The 21,796-nt window shown below is 40.9% G+C and overlaps 7 pseudogenes; all 7 read left to right on the plus strand.

Annotated features, from left to right (window-relative positions):
* Positions 1–14,070: 14,070 nt before the first annotated feature.
* LOC142686941 (5S ribosomal RNA) lies at positions 14,071–14,189 on the plus strand (annotated as a pseudogene).
* A 253-nt stretch (positions 14,190–14,442) lies between these two features.
* On the plus strand, positions 14,443–14,561 carry LOC142696654 (5S ribosomal RNA; annotated as a pseudogene).
* A 624-nt stretch (positions 14,562–15,185) lies between these two features.
* On the plus strand, positions 15,186–15,304 carry LOC142684263 (5S ribosomal RNA; annotated as a pseudogene).
* A 1,290-nt stretch (positions 15,305–16,594) lies between these two features.
* LOC142738472 (5S ribosomal RNA) lies at positions 16,595–16,713 on the plus strand (annotated as a pseudogene).
* A 67-nt stretch (positions 16,714–16,780) lies between these two features.
* LOC142692940 (5S ribosomal RNA) lies at positions 16,781–16,899 on the plus strand (annotated as a pseudogene).
* A 3,308-nt stretch (positions 16,900–20,207) lies between these two features.
* LOC142672974 (5S ribosomal RNA) lies at positions 20,208–20,326 on the plus strand (annotated as a pseudogene).
* A 67-nt stretch (positions 20,327–20,393) lies between these two features.
* LOC142737189 (5S ribosomal RNA) lies at positions 20,394–20,512 on the plus strand (annotated as a pseudogene).
* The last annotated feature ends 1,284 nt before the right edge of the window (positions 20,513–21,796 follow it).

A 21,796-nucleotide genomic window follows, 5' to 3' on the forward strand; every position in this document is an offset into this window, starting at 1 on the left:
GGGTGTGTTTGTGTATATATGGGTGTGTTTGTGTATATATGGGTGTGTTTGTGTATATATGGGTGTGTTTGTGTATATGTTTGTGTATGTGTGTTTGTGTATATTTGGGTGTGTTTGTGTACATGTGTGTGTATATGTTTGTGTGTGTGTTTGTGTATATATATGGGTGTGTTTGTGCATATGTATATTTGTGTGTTTGTGTATATGTGTGTTTGTGTATATATGGGTGTGTTTGTGTACATGTGTTTGTGTATAGGTGTGTGTTTTTTGGAGTTTATGTGTGTGTGTTTGTATATATATGGGTGTGTTTGTGCATGTGTATATGTTTGTGTGTATATGTTTGTGTGTTTTTGTATATGTGTGTGTGTGTGTGTATATGTGTGTGTTTGTGTATATATGTAGGTATAGATCAGCAGCACAGGATAAATTTTTCAAGAGGGTGCACGTCTCCTGGGTCACAGTCCGAGTGACCCCTCAGTCAAGACAAAGAAGAAATGGAGACAGCACTACCGAATTTTCAAAGTGAAGATCCTTTTATTCCACGGTGCAACGTTTCAGCTCAATACGAGCCTTTCTCAAGCATAATAATGTGACACACAGAGCGTATATATATGCAATACAGGGTCATAAAGCCAATTACATACATATAATAAACTTGTGCAATGATGCTACAACAGGTATACAAAATTTTTATATCAATAGGATCCCCTATGGATGTGCTAATACATGTATAGAAAAATAAATTACAAAACATTACATATACATAGTATAAATAGTGCATTCACTGTAATAAGGCCAATCAATCAGATGGGCTACATGTGTATAATGACATGTGATAGTGTAAGAAAGCAGGTGTATAAAATAAAGTTAAAAACATCTTACCCTCGCTGGATCGGCTGATAGCGTTGTGCACTTTCTTACTACATGAAAACTAAGCTTTGCGTAATCCTAGCACCTGTGTGTATGAGTCATCGCATGATACGTCATTATACGCATGCACATTGTCTACCAGAGGCGCTAGTCGCCATATCGAAAGAGGGCTATACACCCACAGATGTTTCCCATGGATGACGTCGGATCCTGTCCGTCTCAACTATGAGTCATTGGACATATCGTAGATTCGCGTCTGCGCAATGCCCATTAAGGATCGTCGGACCCATTTTGAAAGAGGGCAACATCACTCCATAAGTTGCACATACATCCCATCCACTATAGAGTCTAATTGGTGAAATATAAAACGATGTGAACTATATATACTATCCCTGTAAACTGAGAATAAATATTATGTCTCAGACCAATGATCCTTATACCTCATCTATAATGATGGGGATTTAGGAGCACATATGGGTATATATAAAGCTCATAATATACAGACAGAGATTTACACATCGTCTTAAAGATACTGTGGACGGAGGACATGAATAACATATATGAGAAAACTTTTCAAAAAATAGGATGCATATAATCAGGTATAAGAGTATACAGCCTCAACCGATCCTTGAGGCAAATCTTGAGAGTAATATCTAGGATAAAGAGAAAAATATATAAAATAGTTTGTAGGACACTGACAATATATATCAGACCTAAACATTGTAAATAGCATACAAAATATAATTATAATATAGATATGGTCAAATTATTTCCTATTCTCCTAATGCACAGAGGAGGGGGAGGAACAAGGGGAAGATGATAAATGCACGGGCAGATGTTCAAATCAGAATGTACCACTAGGTTATCTAGAGAAACTTGGAAAGATCTTGAAGTCTATATTAAGACCTCTAGGGGATAAGGTGTCTAATTTAAAAATCCATTCCAACTCCAATCTTTTCAGTTTGGAGATCCTATCTCCACCTCGTCTATGGCGCGGTACATGATCAACAATATATAACTTAAAGTCATTCTCGCCATGGTTATTTTCCACAAAATGTTTAGGTAATGGTAGGTCAATTTTCTTGGTACGAATGGTGGACTTATGGTTGTTTATACGTTTTCTACAATCTAGAGAGGTTTCACCTACATACAATAATTTGCAAGGACATTGGATGATATATATTACATGGTCCGATTTACATGTAAGATGATGTTTAATTTTGTAGGTAGAACCTTTAACCCCTTAGTGACCAAGCTTGTTTGGACCTTAATGACCAAGCCAAATTTGTCAAATCTGGTATGTGTGACTTTATCAGAGAATAACTCTGTGAAAGTTTTGAATATCCAAGTAATTCTGACATTGTTTTTTCGTCACATGTTGTACTTTATTTTAGTGGTAAAAGTAGACTGATACGATTTGCGGAAATAACTTAAAAAATAGAAAAATTGAAGAAATTTTGTAAAAATTATCATTTTTCCCTATTTTTAACTGCAATATGTCACATATGTACACACATACTGTACAATTTTTTTTATTAAATATATATTTCCATCTCTTTACTCTATTTTGGCAGCACTTTTGAAAAAAAAAAATAATTTTTGAGCAATTTAGAGGACTTACAAGTTAAGTAATAATTGTATAAATTTTGTAGTACATTTTGTTTTCCTGCACCAAGCCAGGTTTTCATAGGCTCATAGGTGTCAGAATGGTGGAAACCCCCACAAGTGACCCCATTTTGAAAACTAGACCCCTTAAGGTATTTATTAAGGGGTGTTGTAAGTATTTTGACCCCACAGTTTTTTTGTAAGAATTCATGCAAAGCAGGCATAAAAAAATATAATTTAACTTTTTTCATAAAAGTATCACTTTGAAGACCGATTTCTTTGTAAAGCGACCATGAGAATGAAGAAACACACCCAAAAATCTATCACCCTGTTTCTCCTGTTTTCAAAAATGCCCCCATTGTGACCCTAATGCGTTGCCTGGACACACGACAGGGCCCGAAAGGGAGGGAGCACCCGGAGGCTTTCAGGACTCATATTTTGCTTGAAAATGTTTTAGGCCCCACTGTACATTTGGAGAGGTTTTGAACTACCAGAACGATAGAAACTCCCCATAAACGACCCCATTTAGAAAACTAGACCCCTTAAGGTATTTATCTAGGGGTGTAGTGAGTATTTTGACCCCACAGTGTTTTGCTAAATTTAATGCATAGCAGGTGAAAAAAAATAAAAATTCACTTTTTTAATAAAAGTATCACTTTGAAGACCGATTTCTGTGTAAAGCGACTATAAGAATGAAGAAACACACGCCAAAATCTATCACCCTGTTTCTCCTGTTTTCAAAAATTCCCCCATTGTGACCCTAATGTGTTGCCTGGACACACAGCAGGGCCCGAAAGAAAGGGAGCACCCGGAGGCTTTCAGGACTCCTATTTTGCTTGAAATTGTTTTAGGCCCCACTGTACATTTGGAGAGGTTTTGAACTACCAGAACGATAGAAACTCCCCATAAACGACCCCATTTAGAAAACTAGACCCCTTAAGGTATTTATCTAGGGGTGTAGTGAGTATTTTGACCCCACAGTTTTTTGCTAAATTTAATGCATAGCTGGTGAAATAAAATAAAAAAAACACTTTTTATATAAAAGTATCACTTTGAAGACCGATTTCTTTGTAAAGCGAACATGAAAATGAAGAAACACACCCCAAAATCTATCACCCTGTTTCTCCTGTTTTCAAAAATACTCTCATTGTTGCCATAATCTGCTTATTAGACGTGTGGCTGGGCCAAAAAGAGAGGGAGCACCCTTTGGCTTTCAGGGCACAATTGAATAAATTCTAGGCCCCATATCATGCATTTAGAGGCATTGAGCTGCCTGAACAAAAAAAAACCACGCAGAAATGACCCCATTTTAAAAACTAAACCCCTAAAGGTATTCATCTAGTGGTGTAGTGGGCATGCGGACCAAAAATTTTTTAAAGGAGGAAATAATGGGTATCATTTCAGACACTATGGGTATATAATGTTTTCTTCAAGCTTTTATTACGTTTCCACATGAAATAGAGGAGACGTGGTAGAAGGTTATTTTGTTAGAAATATGCCACATTAATAAATTTGTGCGGCACAGAATAGAAGTGAAGCCGTGTATTCATAACGGATACATGTTGCTATAGACGTATTTGCCTGTACTTATGACTATGTCTTGCTGAAGAAGCAGTTGGTGCCATTATGATGTCATTGTGGACAGAATTCTGTCCTAATATAAAATCAGTCAGAGAGGAAAAAATAAACTGTACTGGAGTGACGGGCAATATCTTCAAACAAATGGAGGAAAATGTATCCAACTATGTTGCAAACTCGAGTCTGTTCACTAGATAGAAGAACACCTGCAGGGCTGTCATGACAAGGATTTTTTTTTTCAGTGACTGGTTGTACAACGTCTCTTTAGCTCCATCAATCCTTATGAGGGACGAATGTGCCAAGTGACGCGGTACACCATAACAGACCCCTGCCCGGCAAGGTAGGAACCGCTATGTGCACAAAACAACCAATCACCTACAGAATATATAAAAGGACAGTGTCCAAAACCATCTATAGGAACAGTAAAGGATCACTAATCCCCAAAATGAGTATTTCCAGAAGAACCGTAACAAAGCCCATGGTGTATTGATAAAGAACAGCTCGATTATTAGAGATCCTCCAAATAAAAAAAAAAGATCATGCCCGTATCACGGTACAGAATTAGGAATGTAACAGCCGTATGTGGCAGGACATAGTCATAAGAACAGTCAAAATAAAAAAATTGTGGATGTGGGATTTTGTACTGGACAATTAATTCCAGCACTTGATCACCCACAAATAAATAAAAAAAATCATAAGGGGTAAAATTAGTTTCACGGTCTGAAAAAAATGTGCTCTACAACCTCTCCCACAAGAAATAATCCCTACTTGGAAAGCCCACGAACTAAAAAGAAAATATAAAGAAATTGACTCCCTAAAAAGGCCCCCAACCCATTATTTTTTTTTGTGTTAAATTCTAGTAATTTGCAACCGTGTGAAAGGTTTCGAAACAGGGATAGTTACAAAGGGCTGGTTTTGATGGACACATGGGGCAATAAAAGCAGGTATCCCTCCTCCTGCCATGCCTGCTACATACCCGACACCTTTTTTGGGGATATTTTTGGGTCTCAGTGGAGGGAATAGGGTGTAAAAAGTGGCGCTCTGAAAGCCTGCGCACATCCTCAGATTCGCAGGATTGTGCCGGTATAGTGGACTCAAAAAGGAGATGCTCAATGACCTTCTCCTGAAATTGAAGGAAAGTGAGCGTTCCTTGGGCTTTTTTGAAAATAACAAAACTGTTATAGGTAGCAACCTGGATGAGGTAGATTGCTACCTTTTTGTACCAGGCCTTATTTTTGCGCTTCACCAGGTAAGGCTGAAGCACCTGGTCGGAAAGGTCTACACCCCCCATAAATTTGTTGTAGTGTGTTACACAGACCGGTTTCTGCTTTGCAGTGGTAGCCCCCCTCTCCGTAATTGCCACAGTGGTGTCCGTGTGTACGGTGGACAGCATGTAGACATCCTTCTTGTCGGCCCACTTCACTGCAAGCAATTCCTGACTTGCAAGGGCCATGGATGTTCCCTTTCCCAAACGCCTGGACACCAACTGTTGTGGGAGTCCCACTCTGTTCTTCCGTACTGTCCCACAGGCCCCTGTATTTGCAGCATGGAGGGCTTTATAAAGGGCAACGCTGGTATAAAAATTGTCTGTATAGACGTGGTACCCCTTGTGCAGAAATGGCTCCATTAGGTTCCACACAATTTTGCCAGAGGTGCCAATAGTTTCTGGGCAGCCTGGGGTATAAATTTGGCAGTCCCTGCCTTCATAGATTTTGAAACCGCAGGTGTAACCCGTTGTGCTCTCGCAAACTTTGTACAATTTCACCCCATATCTGGCTCGTTTGGAAGGGATGAATTGACGAAAGGAAAGACGCCCTTTGAAGCTCATGAGCGATTCATCTACTGACAAATTTTTGTCAGGGGTGTACAACTTTAAAAATAAATCATTTAGAAGGGTGATTAATGGCCTTAATTTATTAAGCCGATCATAAGCTGGGTCACTTCTTGGGGGGACTTGGGAATTATCAGTAAAATGCATGAATCGCATTAGGGCCTCATAGCGGTTTCTGGACATCACTGCTGCAAATACAGGGGTAGCGTGGACAGCACTACAAGTCCAGTAGGACCGGACAGAGGGTTTTTTAACCAAACCCATATTGAGGGTAATGCCTAAAATTTTTTTTATTTCTGGGACACTTGTGGGGCTCCACATTCTGGAGTACATAGATGCAGGCTTTTGTAGAACAAACTGCCTAGCATACAGATTAGTCTGCTGGACTATCAAGTCTAGGACCGTATCACATATAAATAAATTAAAAAAATTATAGGGGGTAAAATTTTGGACGTCGACACTAATTCCTGGGGTCGCTTCAAATTGGGGTACTTGGGGGGAAAATGATAGTGCAGGATCCCACATCACGGGAGGGACTGCAACACTCGGCCCTGCACTTGACACCTCTACAGCGACTGACGTATCCACCACCATAGGACTATGGGGTTCAGCGGTGGAATTAGAATCGTCACTGTCACTGTCTGGAACAAATTCTGAAGCGGTGTCTGTTTCGCTTTCAGAAGTGTCGGAACATAGCAAGGCGTAGGCTTGCTCCGCGCTGTACATACGCTGAGACATATTTATAGATGTGTATGTATATATATATATATATATGCCCTATAAGTCCTAACCCTAAAGTAAACCTAAAATCCTAAAAACGACACAAATTTTTTTTTTTTTATATATATATATTTTTTTTATTTTTATATAACAGACGTAAAATTAATTCTAAACGGCCCTAAACACGAACGCTAAACTAGCCCTAACCCTAAAGTAACGCTAAACTAACGGTAAACTAGCACTAACGCTAAACTAGAACTAACGCTAAACTAGCACTAACGCTAAACTAGCGCTGACGCTAATCTAGCGCTGACGCTAATATAGATTTGATATATTATATATATATATATGTATGTATATGTAACGATGATTTTTTATCACTTTTTTTCTTTCTTCACAGCACAGGACTTAGACTGATTTCTCTCTCCTCTCAGAACAACTACAATGGGAGGAGAGAGAAACACAGCCCATGTCCTGGCTGTGTTTTGAAAATAACTGTCAGTGATCTCTGTGATAGGTTTTATCACAGAGATCACCTGATCAGGGACCAGTCACAACGGTCCCTGATTGTTGCTGTGCCAGATGACGACACAGGTAAGTTATGCAAAGCGCACTCGGGCGCCATTTTGGGGGGGGGGGGGAATCGGACCGTGGGGGGGGGATCGGACCGGGGGGGGGGATCGGACATGAAGGGGAATCGGACGGGGGGGGGGGCGCACTATTTACCCGTTCTCTCTCCTCTCTAAGGAGTTATTCCATGAGAGGAGAGAGAAATGGCGATTATCCGCCGGTTTAGCGTGAACGCCGTGAAATAGCGATTCACGGCGATCACGTGACCAGAGACCACTCGTTATGGTCTCTGGTCGTTGCCCCGAACTCTCAGCTACCTCCGGTAGCTGAGAGAACGGAGCCCCGATCATTAATTTCGGCGCTACTTTAGGCTAATGCGATCACGTTAAAAGGCGTCGCATTAGCCTAAAGCCCATTAGTGAGGAACGTAAAAAGGCGTACTGTTGGTCACTAAGGGGTTAACAGGATGGGTGAACACCTCGCTCTTAACCATATTCCTACAATTATTACAACCTAAACACGGGAAGCAACCAAATTTTTGGGGGGCTAAAAAAGACTGATAGTTCTTAGTCAAAGAGCCCACATCGGCATGTACTAAACGATCTCTCAAATTTTTGGTCCTGCGATAGGCTATACGTGGTGGGACCTCAAATTCCGGGATTTTATCAAAAGAACGCCTAAGTATCCCCCATTCTTTTTTAATGATGTTGGCAATATCATTGCTCTTATGAGAGTATGTAGACACCAGTGTTAGTCTATGGGAGGGCGATTGTTTACGATTTTGCAGAAGATCATATCTCGAAATCCCCTCCACTTTAGATTTTTTATTGTCCAATAGTTTTTTAGGGTACCCCCGATTCCTGAATTTCTGAGACATATCACTCAACCTGACGTCGAGAGTTGAAGGATCCTGCACAATCCTTTTCACCCTCAACATCTGGCTATAGGGGAGAGAAGCGATCATAGGGTGGGGGTGACAGCTTTCAAACCTCAGTAAATTATTACGATCCGTAGGTTTACTGTACAAATCTGTGGTAAGTTTATGTTCCTGAATATAAACTCTATTGTCAAGAAAATTTAGAGATGTTGTTGAAGAATCCATAGTGAATTTAATATCATCATCTATGTTATTCAGAAAGCTAAAGAAACACTCCAACTCCACTTGAGTGCCTGTCCAGATGACGAAGACGTCGTCTATGTATCTCCACCACCTCAAAACCTTAGTGAAGTGGGGAGAGACATAGACGGCGCCTTCCTCCAAAGCTGTCATAAACATATTTGCGTATGTGGGAGCCACGTTAGATCCCATGGCCGTACCCCTCCTCTGTGCATAGAAGGAGTCACCAAATAAGAAGTAATTTTCTGTAAGAACAATTTCCAAGAGACACATAAGAAGGTTAATACATTCATGGGTATAATTAGACTGTTGTAACGCTTCAGATACAGTATGAAGGCCTCTCGTGTGGTTGATTGAGGTATAGAGACTGCACACATCAAATGATACAAGTGTGCAGTCCCCCGTCAACTCAACCTCATTCAATTTAGTCAAAAAGTCAGTGGTGTCCTGAATATATGATTTAGCATTGGTGGCAAAATCACGTAACATTTTATCTAAAAAAAATGGCTATCGGTGAAAAAAATGGAACCGCAACCCGATATAATCGGTCTGCCCGGAGGGTCTACCAATGACTTGTGGATTTTTGGAAGACAGTACAGCACAGGAACCACCGGATGCCGCACCGTCATGAAATCCAACAGGTCACCATCAATGATACCCGCATTATGGGCCTCAACCAATATTGTATCAATGGTATTTTTGATTCTAAATTTAGGATCCCCGGGAAGTGGCTCGTAAACATTAATATCTGACAATTGTCTAGCTAATTCAGCCAAATAGCGCGATGTGTCCATGACCACCAAGGCACCACCCTTGTCCGCGGGCTTGATGGTCAGGGACACATCACGAGAAAGGCCATCAACCGCCACTTTGTGTATATATGGGTGTGTTTGTGTATATGTGTGTGTGTTTGTGTATGTGTAGGAGAGTATGAGTATCGGTAATCTTCACATTGATAACTTTTTTTTATGTTGTTGCAGATTTTGATGTACCGATTGGAATACATCTTCGATTCGTTGGACTACTGCGTAGATCTACGTTTTTTGAAAATTTTAATAAAATGGTTAACGAGGGTTTTGTTGGGAATTTCTTATTTCAATAAAAAAAAAATTGTCTGTGTTTTTTTTTCAAACTTTATTAGTGCCTAGATAATGGTAGTTGGCTGATTGACAGCGTCCATTATAAAGGCGGTACTTAGTGTTAGCCGGTGCAGAGGCTAGCACTAACCACCCATTATTACCCCGGTACCCACCACCACCAGGGGTGCCGGGAAGAGCTTGGTACGATCCAGTACCGGACCATCTGTTGTGATGGTCAGGTACTGGGGCGGCCGTAGGCTGGTATTATGAGGCTGGGAAGGGCCAAAAACAGTGGACCTTCCCACCCTTGTAATGCTAGGCTGCTGCTGCTGTGTTGTATCGTGCTGGTTATAAAAATGTGGGGGATCCCCACTTGTTTTTTTTTTTAAATTTCACAATAGACGTTGGGTCCCCCACATTTTTAATAACCAGCCATATACAAGGCCGCAGCAGCCTGGCATTACACGGGTGGGAGGGGCCACTGGTTTAGTACATTCCCAGGCTAATAACACTGTGTTGTTTGTGGCTAGTTATGATAAATTGGGTGGAACCCCATGTCTTTTTGATAAAAATAATAAATAAATAATTAAAAAAAATGACGTGGGGTCCCCCCCATTTTTATAACCAGCCGGATACAACACAGCAGCAGCAGCCTAGCATTACAACGGTGGGAAGGTCCACTGTTTTTGGCCCTTCCCAGCCTCATAATACCAGCCTGCGGCCGCCCCAGACCCCGACCATCACAATAGCTCTTCCCGGCACCCCTGGTGGTGATGGGTACCGGGGTAATAATGGTGTTTAGTGTTAGCCTCTGTACCGGCTAACACTAAGCCTCCCCTTAGTAATGGACCTTGTCACTCAGACAGCGGCCATTACTAAAGTGATAGTAATAAAACTTGAAAATAAAATACAAAGATATAGATAAAATATTTTATTGAAATAAAACACCCCAACACAACCCTCATTAACCATTTTATTGATGGAAAAAAAGCGTCATCTAAGTAGTCCTCGAAACCAACGTATTCCAAACACCAAACCTGTAAAAAAATAAAAAATATAAAAAAAATAAAATAAAACATGTCGTAGGCTTATTTTCACTTTCATGTGTGATACTGACTGTTATACCATGTATAGAAGCCTGCGTCAAAGTTGGCTTAGATACAGGGCGCCAGCAGACAGTATCATACATGGCCATACAGACATTTATACAAACATACATACATGCATGCAAACATACATGCATGCAAACATACATACATGCAAACATACAAGCAAACATACATACAAGCAAACATACATACATGACAACATACATGCAAACATACATACATGCAAGCAAACATACATACATGCAAGCAAACAAGCAAACATACATACATACATGAAACCATACATACATGAAAACGTACATGCACATATACACATACAAACATGACAACATACATACAAGAAAACATACATACATGCAAACATACATACATACATGCAAACATACACATACAAACATGACAACATACAGGTACATATACACATACAAATATACAAGCAAACATACATACATACAAGCAAACATACATACATACACATACAAACATAACATACATACAAACATACAAGCAAACATACATACACACAAACATACACATACAAACATGACAACATACATGCAAGAACACACACATGCAAACATACATACAAGCAAACATACATGCAAGCAAACATACATGCAAGCAAACATACATACATGCAAGCAAACATACATACACATATACACATACAAACATGACAACATACATACAAGAAAACATACATACAAGCAAACATACATACATACACATACAAACATGACAACATACATACAAGCAAACATACATACATGCAAACATACAAACATGACAACATACATACAAGAAAACATACATACAAACATACAAGCAAACATACATACATGCAAGCAAACATACATACATGCAAGCAAACATACAAGCAAACAAGCATACATACATGCACATATACACATACAAACAAGAAAACATACATACATGCAAGCAAACATACATACATACAAGCAAACATACATACAAGCAAACATACATACAAGCATTCAACCATACATACAAACATGTACATATATACATACAAACATGACAACATACATACAAACTGTAAAAGGGCTCTATATACATATAACTAAATATAATATATATATGCTCACTTTCTTACTACACACTCACCCACGTGTGTACAAGGGCTGGTATAATAGCTGGGTTTCACCTACTTGGTCGCCCACTATTACTACCGCCTTTATAATCAGGGTCACTAGGGTTATGCCTAGTTCCCCTACCTTTTCCTTATACTAACGTTGATCTAATTGCTTTAGCGGCTACTCAAGGGAATAGGACCGTACAATAAATACAATTGTATAGTAAATAAAGGGTAATATTTATTACTAACAATAATCACACTTGCATATAAAATGCACCAAACACAGAACACATTAACTGATCACAGTATAGTGTCAGTATACCCGAATACACATAACACGTTAATATATACGGAGTATACTCACACTATACGTAGTACAGTATAAACACGGTATCCTATGTTATGCCTCCACCCACATACCTAAACATACACATGAATACAGTTACGTTACAATCCAATACACGCTAACTATTTCTGTATCACTCCCTCCTAATATAGCTTTCCCTATACTCTAAGGGTTAATAGCAAGGGTTACCAGGGACAGCAGGAGGATAAAGGGTTAGGGGGAGAACATAACGTGTAGCTGCTGCTACACGTGGATACTTAGCAGTCCATGTGGTACACGTTGGTGTGGTCTCTCAGCAAGGGCCATGAGCAGGCCAGGAGGGAAGAGGAGACCCTTAGTGGAGTTGGGGAGCAGGAACAAGAGAGTGAGCTTTGGGAAAGATTGTCCTTTTAAACCTCCCCGTGCACTCCTGTGTGACCTCACAGGCTCATGCACGTGAAAGGGAGGGGCCTGGGCCACATGGAATACCATTATCTAATAGGGGGATGGGTATACACCTTTCTGGAGGGACAAATCTATATATATCTACACTCACATGTATATAGATATAAATGTATAAAACACTTCCCTTTACAAAAACATACATACAAACATACATACATGCAAACATACCTACATGAAAACATACATACAAGAAAACATACATACATGCAAACATACATACATACATACATGAAAACATACATACATGCAAACATACATGCACATATACACATACATACATGAAAACATACATACAAGCAAACATACATACATGCAAACATACATACATGCACATATACACATACAAACACGACAACATACATACAAGAAAACATACATACATGCAAACATACATACATACATGCACATATACACATACATACATACATACATACATACGACAACATACATACAAAAATAAACTCACCTAAGACGTTCCCACGAAGAGCTGAACGGTCCCGTCACTTTTCTTCTCCCATTCACAATAACAGAGCGGTGGGCGCAGATGACGTAATCATGTAGGCCTGATATGATTACGTCATCTGCGCCACAACGCATTATTACTATGAATGCGAGCGGCGCCAAGAAGAAGGAAGATGGCAAGTGACGGGACCGTTCAGAGCGCCGTTAGAACGTCTTAGGTGAGTTTATTTTTTTTATATATTTTTAGTTGTTCGCCGGGTGCTGATGCAGCACCGGTACGGCGGCTACAAACATTACATGTATTGACAGGGTTGGGGGGGGGGGAGAAGTTGTTTGCCGAAACGGGGTGAATGTAGTGTAGTGTAGTGTACAGTACATTCACGGTAAGTTCGTCTCAATCGGGCTTACCATGCCCGCTTGAGACGAACATTCTCCCGCTGTTGCTAGAACTACAGTATCTAGCAACATCGGGAGCGCGCACACTGCAGAGCGGAGCGGCTTGATTGACATCAAGCTGCTCACGCCCCTTTTTAGAAAAGATAACCAGCACTTGCTGAGTTATCAAGTGTAAGAAAAAGGCACTTAGGAAATGAATTTTTAAATTTTTTTAACAGCAAATGTTTTCAAATTCATTTCCTGCTTAGAATGTTTTAAAAAAAAAAATTTGAGTCAACTTGGGACACCCCCTTTAATGTCAGTGGCCATTCTAAGCTGAATGTGCCTGCTCTTGTCAGATCGCAGAAGTTACACAGCTTAAGGCCTCGCTAGTACCAATGTGGGAGACTGTCTGGGTATCCGTGGTGCGGTTGAATTTTTATTATGTCGTTTAGATTTTGTTTCACAACCGATTAAAAAGGACTATGGATTAAAGAATTTCATGTAAATGGCCATTCTAAGCTGAATGTGCCTGCTTTCATCAGATTGCAGATGTTACACTTCTTAAGGCCTCGCTAGTACCAGTGTGGGAGACTGTCTGGGAATCCGTGGTGGGGTTGCCTTTTTATTATGTTGTTTCGATTTTGTTTCACAATAGATTAAAAAGGACTATGGATTAAAATATTTAATGTCAATGGCCATTCTAAGCTGAATGTGCCTGCTCTCGTCAGATTGCAGAAGTTACACCGTTTAAGGCCTCGCTAATACCAGTGTGGGAGACTGTCTGTGGAGCTGTTGGCTTTTTATTATGTTGTTTAGATTTTGTTTCACAATCGATTAAAGAGGACTATGGATAAAAGCATTTAATGTCAATGGCCATTCTAAGCTGAATGTGCCTGTTCTCATCAGATCACAGGCGTTACACAGCTTAAGGCCTCGCTAGTACCAGTGTGGGAGACTGTCTGGGAATCCAAGGTGCGGTTGACTTTTTATTATGTCATTTAGATTTTGTTTCACAATCGATTAAAGAGGACTATGGATTAAAGCATTTAATGTCAATAGCCATTCTAAGCTGAATGTGCCTGCTCTCGTCAGATCGCAGAAGTTACACAGCTTGCGCCCTCGCTAGTACCAGTGTGGGAGACTGTCTGGGAATCCGTGGTGTGTTTGACTTTTTATTATGTTGTTTAGATTTTGTTTCACAATCGATTAAAAAGGACTATGGATTAGTGTATTTAATGGCGATGGCTATACTAAGCTGAATGTGCCTGCTCTCGTCAGATCGCAGAAATTACACAGCTTAAGGCCTCGCTAGTACCAGTGTGGGAGACTGTCTGGGAATCCGTGGTGTGGTTGAATTTTTATTATGTCGTTTAGATTTTGTTTCACAATCGATTAAAGAGGACTATGGATTAAAGCATTTAAAGTCAATGGCCAGTCTAAGCTAAATGTGCATGCTCTCGTCAGTTCGCAGAAGTTATACAGCTTAAGGCCTCGTTAGTACCAGTGTGGGAGACTGTCTTGGAATTCGTGGTGCGGTTGACTTTTTATTATGTCGTTTAGATTTTGTTTCACAATCGATTAAAAAGGACTATGGATGAAAGCATTTAATGTCAATGGCCATTCTATGCTGAATGTGCCTGTGCTCGTCAGATCACAAAAGTTACACTGCTTATGGCCTTGTAGTACCAGTGTGGGAGACTGTCTGGGAATCCGTGGTGCGGTTGCCTTTTTATTATGTCGTTTAGATTTTGTTTCACAATCGATAAAAAAGGACTATGGATTAAAGCTCTTAAAGTCAATGGCCATTCTAAGCTGAATGTGCCAGCTCTCGTCAGATCGCAGAAGTTACACAGTTTAAGTCCTCGCTAGTACCAGTGTGGGAGACTGTCTGGGAATCCGTGTTGCGGTTGACTTTTTATTATGTCGTTTAGATTTTGTTTCACAATAGATTAAAAAGGACTATGGATTAAAGCATTTGATGTCAATGGCCATTCTAAGCTGAATGTACCTGCTCTCATCAGATCACAGAAGTTACACAGCTTAAGGCCTCGCTAGTGCCAGTGTGGGAGACTGTCTGGGAATCCGTGGAGCTTTTGACTTTTTATTATGTCGTTTAGATTTTGTTTCACAATCGTTTAAAAAGGACTATGGATAAAAGCATTTAAAGGAACAGTGTCACCAAAAAGTTTTTTTTAATATGTTAAAGATGTTAGTGCTTTATTAAAAACGTTTGGATTAATTTGTGTGTTTGTGTGTTACTTTTTTTTATTTTTACACTTTTTCTTCCCTATGGGGGCTGCCATTTTTGCGATTAACGACACATACAGACATGGAATACGGCAGCTCCAGTCCCATAGGGACTGCGAACGGGGCCCGTTCCATCCACTATCGTGTACGCCGCAGTGTGGGAACGGCGCATGCGCCACTCCCACACAGTTCAATTTGAAATGCGCGCCGTCCGGCGCCATTTTCCTGTGGACCGGAAGTCGCGGCCGGACAGTAAGATTACTACTACCGGTCGCGGCTTCTGGACTTGTGCACATGGAGCAGCGGCAGCAGACGGAGTGGATGGACCGGAGGGAGCGGCGGCGACTGGAGCAGGTAAGTTATTTCTATGTATGTTCGTGTTTCAGTGTGTTTTACTACTGTATGTTAACCTTCTACACTGTGTGTTAGCTCAAAAAATGGCGACACACAGTCTAGGAGGTTAGACCGTTCAAACCCCTCGTTTCTCCCGGCACTAGCCAGGATAAAGGAGGGGGGGATTCTGAGAGCTCACTAGAGCGAGGGATTTTTTCCCAATTTTGAAGCATAAAGCAATGTGGTTGCTTTACCACATGAAATGCTGCAATTTTGGGAATGGCTCCATCTAGTGACCAGTGCTGGGAAATATTATAAATTGAATCCAATTTATAATATTTCCTGACTCGTGAAAAAAATAATAATAATTAGAACAATGTTTAATCACCTATACACTAACTGTTTAACTAAAAAAAAAAAACATGTTTTGCTGGCAACACATTCCCTTTAATGTCAATGGCCATTCTAAGCTGAATGTGCCTGCTCTCGTCAGATCGCAGGAGTTACACAGCTTAAGGCCTCGCTAGTACCAGTGTGGGAGACTGTCTGGGAATCCGTGCAGTGGTTGACTTTTCATTATGTCATTTAGATTATGTTTCACAATCGATTAAAAAGGACTATGGATTAAAGTATTTAATGTCAATGGCCATTCTAAGCTGAATGTGCCTGCTCTCGTCAGATCGCAGAAGTTACACAGCTTAAGGCCTCGCTAGTACCAGTCTGGGAATCCGTGGTGCGGTTGACTTTTTATTATGTTTAGGTTTTGTTTCACAATTGATTAAAAAGGATTATGGATTAAAGCATTTAATGTCAATGGCCATTCTAAGCTGAATGTGCCTGCTCTCGTCCGATCGCAGAAGTTACACAGCTTAAGGCCTCGCTAGTACCAGTGTGGGAGACTGTCTGGGAATCCGTGTTGCGGTTGACTTTTTATTATGTCGTTTAGCTTTTGTTTCACAATAGATTAAATAGGACTATGGATTAAAGCATTTAACGTCAATGGCCATTCTAAGCTGAATGTGCCTGCTCTCGTCAGATCACAGAAGTTACACAGCTTAAGGCCTTGCTGGTACCAGTGTGGGAGACTGTCTGGGAATCCGTGGTGCGGTTGACTTTTTATTATGTCGTTTAGCTTTTGTTTCACAATCGATTAAAAAGGACTGTGGATACTGTGAAAAAATATTTTATTGAAATAAAAAAAAAACCCACACAGCCCTCATTAACCATTTTATTAATAATAAAAAAAAAGCTGTCATCGAAGTAGTCCTGGAATCCAACGTAGTCCAACGACCGAACCTGTAAGAAAACACACAAAAAAATTATTAGTAACACATGTGTTAGGCTTAGATACAGGGCCCATGTGTGATACTGTCTGTGGGACCCTGTATCTAAGCCTACCACAACGTAGGCTTAGATACAGGGTCCAGCAGACAGTAATCTTATACAGTATAAGATTACTGTGTGCTGGGGCCCTGTATCTAAACCTACAGTGTGGTAGGCTTAGATACAGGGCCCAGCAGACAGGATCACACATGGGCCCTGTATCTATGCCTAACACATGTGTTACTAATAATTTTTTGTGTGTTTTCTTACAGGTTCGGTCGTTGGACTACGTTGGATTCCAGGACTACTTCGATGACAGCTTTTTTTTTATTATTAATAAAATGGTTAATGAGGGCTGTGTGGGTTTTTTTTTTATTTCAATAAAATATGTTTTCTATGTATTTGTGTTTTTTTTTTAAACTATATTACTACCACCTTAGTAATGGCCGCCGGCTGATTGACGACGTCCATTGCTAAGGCGGGGCTTAGTGTTAGCCGGTGCAGAGGCTAACACTAACCCCATTCATTACCCCAGTACCCACCGCCACCAGGGGTGCTGGGAAGAGCCGGGTACAATCCATTACCTGACCATCTGTAGTGATGGTCGGCCACTGGGGTGGCCGCAGGCTGGTATTATCAGGAGGGGAAAGGCCAAAAACAGTGGCCCTTCCCACCCTGGTAATGCTAGGCTGCTACTGCTTTATTGTATCTGGCTGGTTATGAAAAATGAGGGGGAACCCACGTCATTTAAAAAAAAAAATAAAAAATTGGAAAGAACTATGTGGGGTCCCTCCCAATTTTCATAACCAGCCAGATACAACACAGCAGCAGCAGGCAGCATTACCAGGGTGGTAGGTGCCACTGTTTTTGGCCTTCCCCAGCCTAATACTATCAGCCTGCGGCCACCCCGGTGCCTGCCCGTCACTACAGATGGTCGGGTACTGGTTCGTACCCGGCTCTTCCCAGTACTCCTGGTGGCGGTGGGTACTGGGGTAATAATGGGGGTTAGTGTAGCCTCTGCACCGGCTAACATTAAGCCTCGCCTTAGTAATGGAGGTTGTCAATCAGCCAGCGGCCATTACTAAGGCGGTGATAATAAAGTTTAAAAAGATACAAGCACATAGAATTTTTTTTTTATTGAAATAAAAAAACACAACCCTCATTAACCATTTTATTGAGAATAAAAAAAACGCCATCATAGAAGTCCTCGTATCCGAAGTCCAACAACCGAACCTGTAAAAAAACACAAACACACAAAAATAATCAGTAACACATAAAGAAGCAAAATTATTATTATTCTTACCTGCCACAATGTCAGCGAGCTGGGCCCTGTATCTAATCCAATCATGTGTGATACTGTCTGCTGAGCTGTGTATCTAATCCAATCATGTGTGATACTGTCTGCTGAGCTGTGTATCTAATCCAATCATGTGTGATACTGTCTGCTGAGCTGTGTATCTAATCCTATCATGTGTGATACTGTCTGCTGAGCCACTGTATCTAATCCTATCATGTGTGATACTGCCTTCTGAGCCACTGTATCTAATCCTATCATGTGTGGTACTGTCTGCTGAGCAACTGTATCTAATCCTATCATGTGTGATACTGTCTGCTGAGCTATGTATCTAATCCTATCATGTGTGATACTGTCTGCTCAGCCACTGTATCTAATCCTATCATGTGTGATACTGTCTGCTGGGCCACTGTATCTAATCCTCTCATGTGTGATACTGCCTTCTGAGCCACTGTATCTAATCCTATCATGTGTGATACTGTCTGCTGAGCCACCGTATCTAATCCTATCCATAGTTTATAGGGTCGTAGTGCTATAGATATGCTATACACACACTTTTTTTTGGACGGACACATATGTATTGGGGCTATTTTCCCTGACATTTTAAGCCCTGAGGGTATGTTCACACGGCAGCGTCTGTTACGGCTGAAATTACGGTGCTGTTTTCAGGAGAAAACAGCACCGTAATTTCAGCCATAATGGCATGTGCAGGCGTCTTTCGCTGCGTCCATTACGGACGTAATTGGAGCTGTTTTTCTATGGAGTCCATGAAAAACGGCTCCATTTACGTCTGAAGAAGTGACAGGCACTTCTTTGACGCGGGCATCTTTTTTTCGCGCCGCCTTTAGACAGCGGCGCGTAAAAAAAATGACCGTCGGCACAGAACATCGTAAGACCCATTCAAATGAATGGGCAGATGTTTGCCAACGCTTTTGAGCCGCATTTTCGGACGTAATTCAATGCCAAAACGCCCGAATTACATCCGTAAATAGGGTGTGTGAACCCAGCCATAGTGACGCCCCCGGCTGCTAGTGCTGCATTGTTGGGTCACTTAGGAGACCCAGCGATTCAGCTGAAAGCTGCGGACCGTCGGCCATGAGAAGTTTGCAGGGGGGGGGGGCCCAGTAAGAATTCTTGCATCGGGGCCCATGAGCCTTTAGCTACACCCCTGGCTGTATGTGTCTGCTCTCGTCAGAAGTTACACAACTTAAGTCCTCGCTAGTACCAGTGTGGGAGGATGTCTGGGAATCCGTGGTGCGGTTGACTTTTTATTATGTCGTTTAGATTTTGTTTCACAATCGATTAAAAAGGACTATGGATTAACGCATTTAAAGAGGCTCTGTCACCAGATTTTGCAACCCCTATCTGCTATTGCAGCAGATAGGCGCTGCAATGTAGATTACAGTAACGTTTTTATTTAAAAAAAACGAGCATTTTTGGCCAAGTTATGACCATTTTTGTATTTATGCAAATGAAGCTTGCAAAAGTACAACTGGGCGTGTTGAAAAGTAAAAGTACAACTGGGCGTGTATTATGTGCGTACATCGGGGCGTTTTTACTTCTTTTACTAGCTGGGCGTTCTGACGAGAAGTATCATCCACTTCTCTTCAGAACGCCCAGCTTCTGGCAGATCACGTTGTGACGTCACTTCCCCAGGTCCTGCATCGTGTCAGACGAGCGAGGACACATCGGCACCAGAGGCTACAGATGATTCTGCAGCAGCATCGGCATTTGCAGGTAAGTCGATGTAGCTTAGATTTTGTTTCACAATCGATTAAAAAGGACTATGGATTAAAGCATTTATTGTCAATGGCCATTCTAAGCTGAATGTGCCTGCTCTCGCCAGATCGCAGAAAGTACGCAGCTTAAGGCCTCTCTAGTACCAGTGTGGGAGACTGCCTGGGAATCCGTGGTGCGGTTGACTTTTTATTATGTCGTTTAGATTTTGTTTCACAATCGATTAAAAAGGACTATGGATTAAAGCATTTCATGTCAATGGCCATTCTAAGCTGAATGTGCCTGCTCTCGTCAGATCGCAGAAGTTACACAGCTTAAGGCCTCGCTAGTACCAGTGTGGGAAGCTGTCTGGGAATCCGTGGTGCGGTTGACCTTTCGTTATACAGTTTAGAGTTTGTTACACAATCGATTGAAAAGGACTATGAACTAAAGTTTTAAAAGTTAATGGCCATTTTAAACTGAATGTGTCTGTGTTCGTTAGATCACAGTAGTTACCTGGCTTAACCCCTTAATGACCGGGCCATTTTGCACGTTAATGACCAAGGATTATTTCTTGTTTTTTCACGGTCGCATTCCAAGAGTCGTAACTCTTTTTTTATTCCGTCGACATAGCCGTATAAGGGCTTGTTTTTTCCGGGACGAGTTGTATTTTGTAATTGTACCATTTTTAGATGCTTACAATATATTGATTAACTTTTATTAACTTTATTTTAGGAGAGAATTGAAAATAAGCAGCTATTCCAGCATTAATTTTCACGTTATAAATTTACGCCGTTTACTATGCAGCGTAAATAACATGTTAACTTTATTCTATGGGTCGGCACGATTACGGGGATACCAAATATGTAAAGGTTTTATATGTTTTTTCTACGTTTGCACAATAAAAACCCTTTTAGAAAAAAATTACTTGTTTTTGCATCGCCGCATTCCAAGAGCCGTCATTTTGTTATTTTTCCGTCGATGTGGCCGTACGTGGGCTTGATTTTTGCGGGACAATGTGTAGTTTTCATTAGTACTATTTTGGGGTACATAGGACTTATAGATTAACTTTTATTTTATTTTTTATGGGGGGAATGGGAGAAAAGAGAGAATTTTGCCGTTGTTTTTTGCGTTTTCTTTGGACGCCGTTCATCCGGCAGTTTAATTAATGTGTTCATTTTATTGGTCAAGTTGTTACGATCGCGGGGATACCATATATGTGTATGTGTGATTTGTTTTGACCGTTTTATTAAATAAAACCACTTTTTGGGGCAAAAAAGTAGTTTTATTTGACTTTGACTGTAATTTTTTTTTTTTTTTTTTTTAACAAACTTTATTTAACTGTTTTACATTTTTTTTTTTTGTCCCACTTGGGGACTTCACTATGCGATGTGCCGATCGCATATATAATGCTTTGGTATACTTCGTATACCAAAGCATTATTGCCTGTCAGTGTAAAACTGACAGGCAACCTGTTAGGTCATGCCTCTGGCATCGCCTAACAGGCAGATGCTGAAGACAGACCTGGGGGTCTTTGTTAGACCCCCGGCTGTCATGGAAACCTGACGGCGACCCGCGATTTGTTTGCGGGGGCGCCGATCGGGAGACAGAGGGAGTTCCCCCCTCTGTCAAACACATTAAATGCCGCTGTCACTATTGACAGCGGCATTTAATGGGT

The sequence above is a fragment of the Rhinoderma darwinii genome, chromosome 1 (genome assembly GCF_050947455.1).
Source record: "Rhinoderma darwinii isolate aRhiDar2 chromosome 1, aRhiDar2.hap1, whole genome shotgun sequence".
Taxonomy (NCBI): Eukaryota; Metazoa; Chordata; class Amphibia; order Anura; family Rhinodermatidae; genus Rhinoderma; species Rhinoderma darwinii.